At 45.8% G+C, this 12,657-nt stretch overlaps 1 protein-coding gene across 5 annotated transcripts in view; it reads right to left on the bottom strand.

The window, feature by feature from the left end:
- RANGAP1 (Ran GTPase activating protein 1) overlaps positions 1-12,657 on the bottom strand; it is a 388,853-nt gene that overhangs the window by 242,512 nt on the left and 133,684 nt on the right. The window contains exon 1 of one of the 5 annotated variants that reach the window (XM_073592643.1): positions 12,043-12,048. The exons of the other annotated variants lie outside the window; for them this stretch is intronic. The gene's annotated coding sequence lies outside the window, so the exon portion shown is untranslated. Of the gene's footprint in view, positions 1-12,042; positions 12,049-12,657 lie in introns of those variants that run through there. 5 annotated transcript variants of the gene reach the window in all.

The following is a 12,657-nucleotide window of genomic DNA, read 5'->3' as shown; positions in this document are numbered from 1 at the left end:
CTTCATACATCAAGGACACCATCCATCTTCTTCGTATACTTGATGGTCAATCCTTACCCAATAACACATGGTTGGTAGCCCTAGACGTGGAAAGTTTGTATAACATCATTCCCCACAACAGAGGCATTTCAGTGATTAGAAAACTAATCCGAGAAAGAGGCTCTCAATATGACACTTACGGGGACTTCGTCCTCGAATTACTGAGGTTCATACTAACACGTAACTACTTTATGTTCGGCTCCTCCCACTTCCTCCAGGTACAGGGTGTGGCTATGGGGACCAAGTGCGCCCCTGCCTATGCCAACCTCTACCTGGGGGGGTGGGAGAGGGAACTATTCGATTCGGCCCATCCCAACCCTTACCTGTCCAGGGTGATATCCTGGTACAGGTATATTGACGACATATTGCTGTTCTGGTCAGGTACTAAAGAAGAATTAGTTTAGTTTGTCCAATATCTTACCCTGAATACGTTTAATCTCAGGTTCACTATGGAGTGCAGCCAGTCTCAGATCCATTTTTTGGACCTCCAGATTGGTGTGCAACCTAATGGCCAAATCTACACTGCCCTTTACCGCAAGCCCTCTTCGGGCAATACGATACTGCACGCCCATAGTGCCCATCCTGAGCCTCTTCTCAGGAGCATCCCATTTAGCCAATACTTGAGGATAAAACGCAACTGTACCCGAGAGGAAGATTTCCTCAGGGCTGCACATGAACTGTACAACAGACTTCTAGACAGAGGCTACAGCCACTCCCTGTTGAAAAAAGCCTTTAATAAGGCAAAGAAACTCAACAGAAAAGATCTGTTTTTTTCCGACAAACCACTGGACCTTAAACAACCGACACGACTTATTACCCAATTCTCTAATCAACATACCCAAATTAAGGGTATTCTCAACCAATTTTGGCCTCTACTTACATCAGATCCCACAATTGCCAAATATATAAAAACATACCCTGATATCACATATCGGCGATCCCCTTCACTCCGTGATCGACTTATCAATAGCCACCATACAACTGACACTGCGCATAGGCCCACTGCCACAGGTACATACCAATGTGGCAGGTGTGACATATGTGCATTTGTCACTAACTCTCAAGTGGTGAACCTGCCTGATGGAAATACTCATACCATTAGACACCGTGTCACCTGTGCCACCGTAGGTGTCGTGTATTTGGCTCAATGCCAATGCGGCTCATACTACGTTGGCAAAACTAAGCGTTCATTCCAGACCCGTATCCGTGATCATATTAAACCGTTATACAAAAACATTACCACAACTGCCATCAATAGGCACATTGCTGCCCAGCACAATTCTGACCCCCATGTCATTTTATTTTCCGCACTCGAACATGTTCCTCCACATGTGAGAGGCGGCAGCATTGATAATAAGCTACTACGACTCGAAACAAAATGGATCCACATACTAAATGCTACCAACTTTCCAGGACTCAACGAATATATTAGTTTCAAACCCTTTCTTTAATACCTATTCCTCCATGAACTATACTCGCATACACCATGTATTTCTTTCCTCTATGCCCACCCCTCAGTCAGCGTCGCTTATAGTTTCCATTCTCCTTTTCCTCGTATCTGTTCCTTCTTCCCCAGTGTCCTGTATCCCCTTCCCTTGTCCCCTTTCCCCTTCTCTGGTTTTCTAGTCTTTCTTGCCTTTCATTCTTTTGCCATGGCTCCATTTGTGGTTTCTTTTATAGCTCCTTCTAAGATATCTCACACCACTATGACACTGTTATCTGTTATGAATGTATTCCCTTCTCACTAACATTCTTTATTTGATTTTGGAATCTTTGTTTAATTCATAAATTCCTGTTTGTACTCATAGATATGTAAAGTTCCCTCGATATCGTACCAACATAATTTTCTGACCCATATGTTTCTTTATGTAAGCCTATGTCATATGAGTATTGCTTTCTTTTTCTTCTCTTATTACATGTTTGACTGTACAACCAGGACCCGGTGGTTCTCTATGCATGTTATGCACTTTGTGGCTGGACATTGTGTGCTGACACACAGGCACTTCCTGATATCCCCAGTGACCCCTGTGGATTGTCGGGCTAGTATGGGCCTTGCCCCCCCATCCTGTGTCTCCGCCCACAATCTTTCATGCGCTTGTTGTGCCCCACTGCCGGATCGCATCTGTTTTCTGGCCTCTCGGGGCTTTTTGGGGGGGGCAGGTGGTCGCGGCGCTGGCTTCCCTCTTGGGAGTTGCACTGCCAGCGCTGTTTATGCCTGTATGGACGCCCAGGGCAGATCTCAGTCTGCCCAGGGTGTCCGCGTCGGTCTCAGACTCTCTGGTCCTCCGCTTCCCATCGGCTGATGGGAGGGGGTGGCGCCTTGGTACCTCCCATTCCGTGGCGTCTCGCTCTCCCATTCGCCCCACGGTCCGCCTGTTCTGAGCATGCGCGCGCGGTGCATGATGGAACGTGTAGTTCCGTGGCATCGCGCTGTGCGCAGGCGCGGATGCCCCTCACTTGGCGTCCGCACACCTGATCAGTATCTGATCAGGTGTGGGGGGTATACAAGTAACCGGCCAGTCCCTCAGTTCCTTGTTGGACGAGGGACGTGCCTGCACTCGCTCTGCACACAGCAATAAGGTAATCTCTTTCCTTTATGGCATTTAACAACAACTTTTTCCCTAGTGTATCACTTACCATGCTCCTAAACATCCTTTACAGGAGTCACTCTGGACTTGTCATTCACCTTTTCGGTCAGCATCGATCCCCTTGAGCAACATTGTCTGCTATATGGCGGACTAGGTAATATGCTCTCTGTCTTCTCAGCAGTCCTGTCTTTGCTCAACAAAATCCAATTGTTCCAATTTCTCTTTCTTTCACATCTACTCTCTGTAGGACATTTTGTGATTACTGCCCTTTTCAAAAAATCGATTTATAATCTTCAAGCTAAGCATTTCATGTATGTGACTGCACCAACATGAGATTTCTATTTGACAGTTCACTTTATTAAGTAAGTACCTCCTTGACTTTCCTGAAGTTCAGAGTGATCACCAGTATTACCCCTAAAGCAATCCACTCCTTTATTTAGGCCCTTTTTCAACTGATTGCTGATCTCGTTTACCTTGGCGACTACCTTGCTGTGTGTGTGCACCTATCCACAGGCACTTAGTGTCCACTCCATTCTACCGTTTTTAAAGAAAGACGTAAGTTTATACCTTTCCTAGAGATACAGATACACTGATCCATATATATATTTTTATATATCTTTTTAGCCTAATGCGATTTATGCGTAATTGTTTTATTTCTAGTCTCTCGTATGTAAAAGTGTATAATTATTCATATACTGTCAATACATTCCATCGCCAGGTCTACTGTATGCCCCCTGCAGGCACATTATACGGCGCGGCCTGCTTGCTCCCCCGCGGTGACGCCTCCGTGCGCCCCCCCCCCCCTTTTGGCGCCGACGTCCCAGGTACGTTTGCATCACCGAAGTTCAGTGGGACCTGTGGGTCGCATGACTGTCCAGTAGGGCTGCAACTAACGATTATTTTCATAATCGATTAGTTGGCCGATTATTGTTTCGAATAATCGATTAATCGGTTAATAACCTTAAAAAAAAGTGTGGTGTATAATTTAGTTAATATGTAAAGTTTAAAAAAAGGCAATTTATAAATATCTCTATGCAGGGGTAAATATAAATAACCAACTATATGGTTAGGGAGTAAAATCTTTAATCCTCTCTGAGAATAACAGACAGAAGAGATATACTCTATATACTATTAGAGGTTGAATCTGGACTCAGATCAAATTTTTTTATTTAAAGAAAAAAAAATCCTAGACTGTTTTGCAGATTTTCAAACAGAACTGTAATATTACATGCTTTTCTTCAGCTTCTCCATTGAAGTATATTGAACCAAAAAAGCACCGTTTTGCATTGAAAAAGGTCCTTGACCCTTTCCAAATACACAGCAGCTGAAAAAAGCATAGATGTGAACACTAAATGAACTGTAGTGCATTTCTGCAAAAAGCACCAAAAAACACATGGGTGGGAACCAGGCCTAAGACTTTTAGTAACATAATGGAGTTAAAAAAAATAAATAAATAAATTGTTTTTTTACTGTGCAACAGTGAAAGTAATATTTACAGTAGAGATTATTTGCTCTTTTTGTACTATATAGAGCTAATTTTAGTTTTTTTAACCCCATTATGTTACTGGCCGATTAATCGATTATGAAAATAGTAATCGATTAATTTCATAATCGATTAGTTGTCGATTAATCGATTAGTTGTTTCAGCCCTACTGTCCAGCCACAATATTAACTCTTTTTTGTGTATACCAAGTACTGTACCGATAAACAATTTTGCTTACATGATGTTTTCTATATCCCATATACAGAACTGTTTTACATATTCAGTTTTTGAGCTCTTGTTCCCTGAAGAAGCCAATGTCTTGGCGAAACATGTAGGAAATCGAGCCCTCCCCACTCGACGGCCATCTCCATCTGGCCTACCTCATCATTCTTTGGGTCACATACAGTATACGTACTTATTTTAAATGTTAAGTGCTTTAAGTGTAATTTTTTACCCATGTATTATTATCAATAAACTTTGTAATTTTTTGCCTTTTACACCTCTCTTTTTCGTGTATTTCTCCTTTATACCTTTTGACCCTAGCACCGTTATAATCCCCTGTCCATATATCCATTAGTCTTTTGATTATTTTGGGGATGAGGTGCCGCATCCTATGGTAGCATCTAGCCACCCTTACACATATTTAGTTTAAGTTTTTTTTTTTTTATTATTATTTATTTCAGGTACGTATAGAGCACCACCAATCTACACAGCGCTTTTCAAATACATTGTACATTCACATCACTCCCTGCCCTCAAGGAGCTTACAATCCAAGGTCCCTAAACTCACATTTATACATACACATACCTGGGCCCATTTAGACAGGATCCAATTAACCTACCAGCATGTCTTTGGAGTGTGGGATGAAACTGGAGTACCCAGAAGAAACCCACACAGTCACAGGGAGAACATGCAAACTGTCAGAAACCATGAACCAGACCGAGACAGAAGTACAGTAAAATCATACTTGTTTATTAATAAAAATTAAAAGGTAAATAGAGTAAGTGTAGTCAAAGCATAGCCAGAGTCCAGTAACCGGATCGGGTAGTCAACCAAGCCAGAGTTCAGTAACCAGATCGGGTAATCAGCCAGGCCAGAAGTCAGGGATCCAAGTAGAGAAACAGCAAGCAGGATAAAAGAACTAGAAGGGATATCAGCAAAGCCAGTCTTTAAACAAAAACGCAGGAGATGGTTTCTTTTGATGTGACCAAGGCGAAGGCAGGAATGAAGTGAGCTGGAGATCTTTAAGTAGGCTGGACTGACGAGCAGATCCACAACAGCTGGTTAACTGTGGAGAGAGATGAGAGCTGGCAATTAGCCGACAGCTGAGCTACCAGCTCAGAGAAGGAAGGGCTGAGCCAGCCCTGACAGTACCCCCCTTCTCAACGACAACCCCTCCCCCTCGGAGGACCACCGGGCTTGAGGGGAAAACGTCTATGGAAATCACGGAGGAGGGAAGGAGCATGTACCTCCGAGGATGAGACCCAGAAGCGTTCCTCCGGACCGTAGCCCTTCCAATGCACCAGGTACTGTATGCGCCCACGGAACCTACGGGAGTCAACAATGGATTGTACCTCATACTCCTCATGGTTCTCAACCTGTATAGGGTGAGGACGTAGCACCGAGGTGGTAAAGCAGTTGCAGACCAACGGTTTCAATATGGAGACATGAAACACATTTGAGATGCGCATACTAGGAGGAAAGTCCAACGCGTAAGCAACTGGGTTAATCCTGCGAAGGATACGGAAAGGCCCAATAAACCGAGGTGCGAACTTCAGTGAGGGAATATGAAGTCGGAGGTTGCGAGATGACAGCCAGACCCTGTCCCCAACCTGGTAGGAAGGTGCAGGCAGGCGTCTGCGGTCAGCATGGAGTCTGTACCTATCATTAGCATGACGCAAAGCCTCCTGGACTTGTGCCCAAGTGGAACGAAGACCACGGAGATGATCCTCTAGCACAATACTCTGCAGAACAAACAAGTCAGGCAACATGGAATGTTGGAAGCCATAATTCACCATAAACGGAGACAATCGGGAAGCAGAATACAAGGCACTGTTGTGAGCAAACTCTGCCCATGGTAATAGACCTGACCAGTTGTTGTGATGGTCAGAAATATAGCAACGTAGGAATTGCTCCAAGGACTGGTTGGCTCATTCTGCGGCCCCATTAGACTGTGATACGCAGAGGAGAAAGCAAGCTGAATTCCCAGCTGTGCACAAAAGGCTCTCCAGAACCACGACACAAACGGACTACCCCTGCCCAAGACAATCACCTTGGGTAGCCCATGTAAGCGAAAGATTCGAACCAGCGACCCTTTTGCTGCTAGGCAAAAGTGCTAACCACTACACCACAGTGTTTGTTTATTTTTTTCAAAGACATTTTGTTTATGCACTTCAGTTGCTAAACATTTACGTTTAACCACTTCGATACCAGGCACTTACTCCCCCTTCCTGAACAGGCCAATTTTCAGGGGGGGGGTTGCACTGATAAACAATTGTCAGGAGAGCCGCTGATCTATCAGCTGCGAGTGAGGAAAAGCCTATAAACGGCTCTTCCTGTTTACACTGATCAGCCGTGATTGGACACGGCTGATCACGTGGTAAAGAGCCTCCGTCAGTTACTATTTACCGAGATCGGTGTAGCTGTGTGTCAGACTGACACACCGCACCATCGATCACCATGCCACGCGCCGGCAGTTATCTTGAAAGACGTCATATGAGTCAGGATAACTGAACCACCGCCCGGCCTTCATTTTGCTATAGGCCAGGCGGGAAGTGGTTAAGCAAATACAAGAATATGTAATATAATGTTATTGTTAATTACATAAAAGAATTTCAGTAGTTCAACTATGTGTGATTAACCTAAATTTGGTTCCGATATCGCCCTTTTACTAACCTGACAGCTTATTATTATAAATAGAATCTTTAATATTTGCAAACAAAATGAAGGTTTCCTAATTACCAGCAAGAATGAGTCCTCACATTTAAAGAGCACCTGTCAATTCAGATCCATCATGGCAGCGCCTATGAAGGTTTCCTAATTACCAGCAAGAATGAGTCTTCACATTTAAAGAGCACCTGTCAATTCAGATCCATCATGGCAGCGCCTATTAGCACGCATCCATGCAACTGCTGCTGCCACATCCCTCATCTTGTTGTGTCACTGCCGCATCACCAGCCGTACCAATAAAGTGAATGGGGACTGTCGGTGAGTCAACAATGGGTCAGACACGGAGCCACTGCAGGACAGAGATGACAGTTGCTCTTTAACCACGCAAAATCACATACCTGTACGTCATTTGGTTGAAGTGCCCGGGACTGTTTTTTTAGAGCTAGCGGTCAGCTCTCTCATGATAACAACCGATGCAGCTAATGAGCCGCTCGGCTGTTATAAGGAGCGGGAGGGGACATCACCACTTCCGCCGCTCTGCCATCCCACTAGGAGACCAGTGTGACCATCCGCTACCAGTGTGCAGTCTTCATTCCGGCTTCGTTTAGCTCTCCGATGCAACAACCTGGAAGCAAAGTCACTTCCGGTTTACTCTGAGGCCATAGTTTTTTAAATGACGGTATTCAAAAACGCAGATTTTTGCGTTTTGAATACTTTGTTTTGCAAAGAAGGGGTTTTGGGAACCTTTGGACCTTTTTTCTGTCACAAGGGATGTTTACATTCCTTGTGACAGCGAAAAAAGTGGTAAGATTTTTTTTTTTTTTTTTTAAAGGGACAGTGTTAAAAGAAAAGAAAAAAAATGTTTCTTTATCGTACATCACGGGACACAGAGCACCATAATAATGACTGTGGGTTATACGCTTACCTTTAGGTGATTGGACACTGGCAACCAATAGTAAGACGGTTCCTCCCATATAACCCCTCCTATACCGGAAGTACCTCAGTTTTTTAGCCAGTGTCTTAAAGGTGATGGTCGCGGCTGTTGAAGCTCTTCAAATTTCTTCAAAGATGCCCCACTGAGGACATTATAATCGGATCCATTCAGATGGCTTAACAAAAGCTAAAGTGGATGGTACCCGAACCCCGGTTCAAGAATGAGGTGTTGCTTGTAATGTGTCCTATATAGGCGCTGGACCCTTGTTAAATTGGTATTCCTGGTCAATCTTGCCCAAGGTAAACCAGAAAGGTTGCTTTACAGGTCCAGGGGTGTGGACCCCAAAATATGGGGGACCCGGTCCCTGAAGGTCCTTAGAGGCGCTACCTGCCATGATGGGGGAAGATTGGGCCTGGTAAAACAGGCCCTGCTGCTTGGGATGGCGAGTACTCCCTTTGAGAATTTTTTAATATATATATTTCCCTCTGAAACCTGCTGGTAAACCTTAAACCTGTGTCTGGGATTACCGCTTTTGTCGGGCATGCGCGAGTACGCCGCCGGCGCGTGCGCCGCTGATATGCGCGTCTCGAAAGCGCCGCGTGCATCAGGACAGCGCATGCGCCGTGCGGCGGGCATGCCGCTGATCACGCTGATGCGCGCGCTCACTCTCAGGCTAAGGCTTTATAGGGATGGAGCTCCTGGCGTACACGTAGACAGCACAGAGCGATAGTGGGCACATGAGTCTAGAGGTCTTGGACACAGTTGTGACAGGTTGAAGGCTGGTTGTAGTTTGTGGGGAGTACTCCTTTTCTTCCTCGTGTGTAAGCAATATCTTCCAGAAAACGAGGTATAGGGAACAAGGCAAGCACAGGGGTAAGAGTACCTCCTTTAAAAACAGGAGACCAACCCCATGCTGATGCAGCCTCAGTTTCTCCCGAAAGACCTGCGGCATCTGGCCTGGCTGAGCCATTGCATTTGTCAGGCATAGTGGCCACTACCAATATACCTGCCTCGGCTTATGTTACAAAGGATGATTTGGCATCTGCCTTAGCGGGCCTTGAAGGCAAAATAGCTGGCATGATTGCCTCTGTAACACAGGGGGGGAGGAAGCGTAATAGATCTCCCTCCCCTGAACCTGGGCCAAGTGGAGAGTCACTAGAGCACCAGGGCTCTTATAGCCAGATGGGTCCAGGTGATCTGGAACCAGAATGGGCGGAGGATTTGGAAGAGGTGGTCATAAAAGACCGGGAGGAAGGAGAGGCTGAAGAATCCTCGGCTGAGGACTCCGGCTCGGAAGAGCCGATTTCAGCCTCCCATTCCCCAAAACTGTTTATCCAATCCCTAATTGAGATGGTACGAATTGGGTTTAAGTTACCCCCGGTTCAGGAGTCTGGACTCTCCTGCTCTACTTTGGGATCTTTGCGACCTCAGCAAATTTCCCAAGCATTCCCTTTGCATCCGTTACTGGAGCAGGTGGTTTACGCGGACTGAGAGCACCCTGACAGGATATACTTACCTCCAAAAAGGTTTTCTATCTTATATCCTATGGAGGAAAAGTTCAGGAAGAAATGGGGGACACCATTGGTGGACGCTGCCATATTTTCAGTAAATAAAAGTTTAACCTGTCCAGTGGATAATGCCCAGGTATTTAAGGATCTGGCTGATAAAAAGCTAGAGTCCTTATTAAAAGCCTCCTTTTCGGTGGCAACAGTTCAGCCAGCAGTTGCAGCTATTGGGATTTGCCAATCCCTAAAGGATCGCTTTAAAAGGCTGGTAAAGAACTTGCCTTCCCAGGAGGAATCTGCCAAGGAATTGTCGGAGATTCCTCATGCCTTATGTTTTGCAGTAGACGCATTGAGGGACTCAATCCAACAGATGTCTCGTTTTGCGTTACTGTCAATCCATATGCGCAGAGTCTTGTGGCTAAAGAACTGGTCTTCTGAGACGCCATGTAAAAGGCTACTCGCAGCTTTTCCATTCCATGGAGAGCGCTTGTTTGGCGAGGATCTGGATAAATATATCCAAAAGATCTCTGGAGGAAAGAGTGCCCTACTTCCTATTAAAAAGAAAGGGAAGCAACCCTCTTATAAAACTCCCAATGCTCCAGGACCTAGTGCTTCTTCCCCTAGGCGGTATCGACGGCCTCAGCCGTCTGGGTTTAAAAGACCCCAGGGTCAGAAGAAACCCTGGACCCAAAAGCTACCCAAGCCCAACTCCAAGTCTACCTTGTGAAGGGGCGCCCCCGCTCTCACGGGTGGGGGGCAGGCTTCGGCTGTTTGGGGATGCCTGGGAAGAACTGGTTCAAGACACATGGGTCATTTCCATTGTAAAATATGGTTACAGAATAGAGTTCCAGGAAATCCCCCCAAATCAGTTTCTGTACTCAAGGGTTCAGTCGGATCCAGAGAAAAGAAGATGCCTAGTCCTAGCTTTACAGCATCTGCTGATGCAGGGAGTAATTGCAAAGGTTCCGCACAAGGAAAAATTCAAGGGGTTTTACTCAAACCTACTCACTGTGCCGAAACCAAATGGGGAAGTAAGGCCCATTTTGGACCTCAAGGCTCTCAACCTCTTTGTAGACGTCCGATCCTTCCGCATGGAGTCGGTTCGTTCAATAATAAAATCCCTGAGAAAGGGAGACTATTTAGCATCCATAGATATCAAGGATGCGTACCTTCATGTGCCAATCTTAGGTCCACGTCAAAGGTTCCTACGCTTCGCAGTAGAGGGCAGTCATTTCCAGTTCGTGGCATTGCCATTCGGTCTGGCCACGGCCCCCAGGGTTTTCATAAGATTCTGGCCCCAGCATTGGCTTCCCTAAGGTCTCAGAAGACCTCCATAGTAGGATATCTGGACGATCTTCTCCTAAGAGATTGCTCTCGTCCCATACTGGTTCAAAACGTGTCAAGAACAGTACAGGTTTTACAACGCCTAGGTTGGATTCTAAATGTGGACAAGTCAGCTCTTTGTCCGACCCAAGCCTTGGTGTATCTGGGTCTGGTCTTAGACACCGCCCAAGAAAGGGTGTTTCTGCCCCCTTTAAAGGTCGTCTCCATAGTGGAACTCGTCCAGAAGGTGAAAAAACAACTAACACCTTCTATTCGGCTGTGCATGAGGTTACTGGGCAAGATGGTATCATCCTTCAACGTAGTGCCATATGCACAGTTCCACTCCAGAGTGTTCCAGAACAGTATTCTAAGAGCCTGGGACAAGTCGGCTCGAACCTTGGATCAACCTATGGTTCTATCTCCACAGGTACTATGGAACCTCTCTTGGTGGTTAAAAACCATCAATTTGAGGAAAGGGAAATCTTTCCTGCCAGTAGCCTGGAAAGTCGTAACTACAGACGCCAGTCTTCTTGGCTGGGGAGCAGTCCTAGAGGAGGCGTCTGTTCAGGGAATATGGTCCCAGACAGAAAGAACCCCGCGCATCATTCTTTTGGAGATTCGGGCAGCTCGTCTGGCTCTGCGATTCTGGATTTCCAGATTGCGGGGTCTTCTTGTCAGAGTCCAGTCCGATAACTCCACGGTAGTGGCATATATCAACCACGAGGGAGGTACCAGGAGTCGGGCAGCCCAAAGAGAGCTAAATCGCATATTGACTTGGGCAGAGAAACATGTGCCGTTTCTGTCAGCAGTGTTTATCCCGGGGTTGGACAATTGGCAGGCAGATTTCCTAAGTCGCCAGAAATTGTTGCCAGGGGAATGTTCCCTGCATCCCGAGGTTTTTCTACAGATCTGCCAATACTGGGGGACCCCAGACGTGGATCTGCTGGCATCCAGATTCAATGCCAAGCTGGACAGGTTCCTATCCAGGACCAAAGATCCGCTTGCTGTCGGGATAGACGCATTAGTAGTTCCTTGGGATCAGTATTCTCATATATGCCTTCCCTCCAATCCAAATCCTGCCGCACTTATTACGCAGAATACAGGAGGAACAAAAACCAGTGATCCTAGTGGCCCCAGCCTGGCCCCAGAGGTCCTGGTACTCGGAGATTGTGAAGTTGGCAGTAGGGGACCCATTGGTCCTTCCATGCTGTCCAGATCTGTTGTCTCAAGGACCCATATTCCATCCTTCTTTACGGTTGCTAAATTTGATGGCTTGGCTATTGAGATCAGACTATTGAAAGACCGTGGTATTATGGGTTCAGTCTTGTCTACTTTGATAAACGCTAGAAAGTCAGTGTCTAGAGCTATCTATTATAGAGTCTGGAAGTCATACATTTCTTGGTGTGAGGAAAGGAAATGGAACCCTCGTAGGTATACGATTGGAAGAGTTCTTGCCTTTCTTCAAGCAGTAGACTTGCAGCTGGCTTTAGGGACAATTAAAGGACAGATTTCGGCCTTATCAATTTTTTTTCCAAAGACCAATTGCATCTCATTCTTTGGTGCGAACCTTTGTCAAGGGAGTAACACACTTGAGGCCGCCGGTTAAACCACCTTTATGTCCCTGGGACCTAAATTTGGTACTGTCAGCCTTACAGAGTCAACCGTTTGAACCTATTAGGCATATTCCTTTTGTCCTATTGACCAGAAAATTGTTTTTTTTTGGTGGCTATAACATCAGCTAGAAGGGTGTCAGAATTGGCCGCCCTTTCTTGCAAGGAACCTTTTTGATTCTTCATCAGGACAGAGTGGTCATGCGCCCTCGTCCGGATTTTCTACCGAAGGTGGTTTCCAAATTTCATTTGAATCAGGATATCATTTTACCTTCCTTTTTTCCAA

Source organism: Aquarana catesbeiana, linkage group LG07, assembly GCF_042186555.1.
Source record: "Aquarana catesbeiana isolate 2022-GZ linkage group LG07, ASM4218655v1, whole genome shotgun sequence".
In the NCBI taxonomy this organism is placed as follows: Eukaryota; Metazoa; Chordata; class Amphibia; order Anura; family Ranidae; genus Aquarana; species Aquarana catesbeiana.
This window is presented reverse-complemented; position numbering and strand designations above follow the sequence as displayed.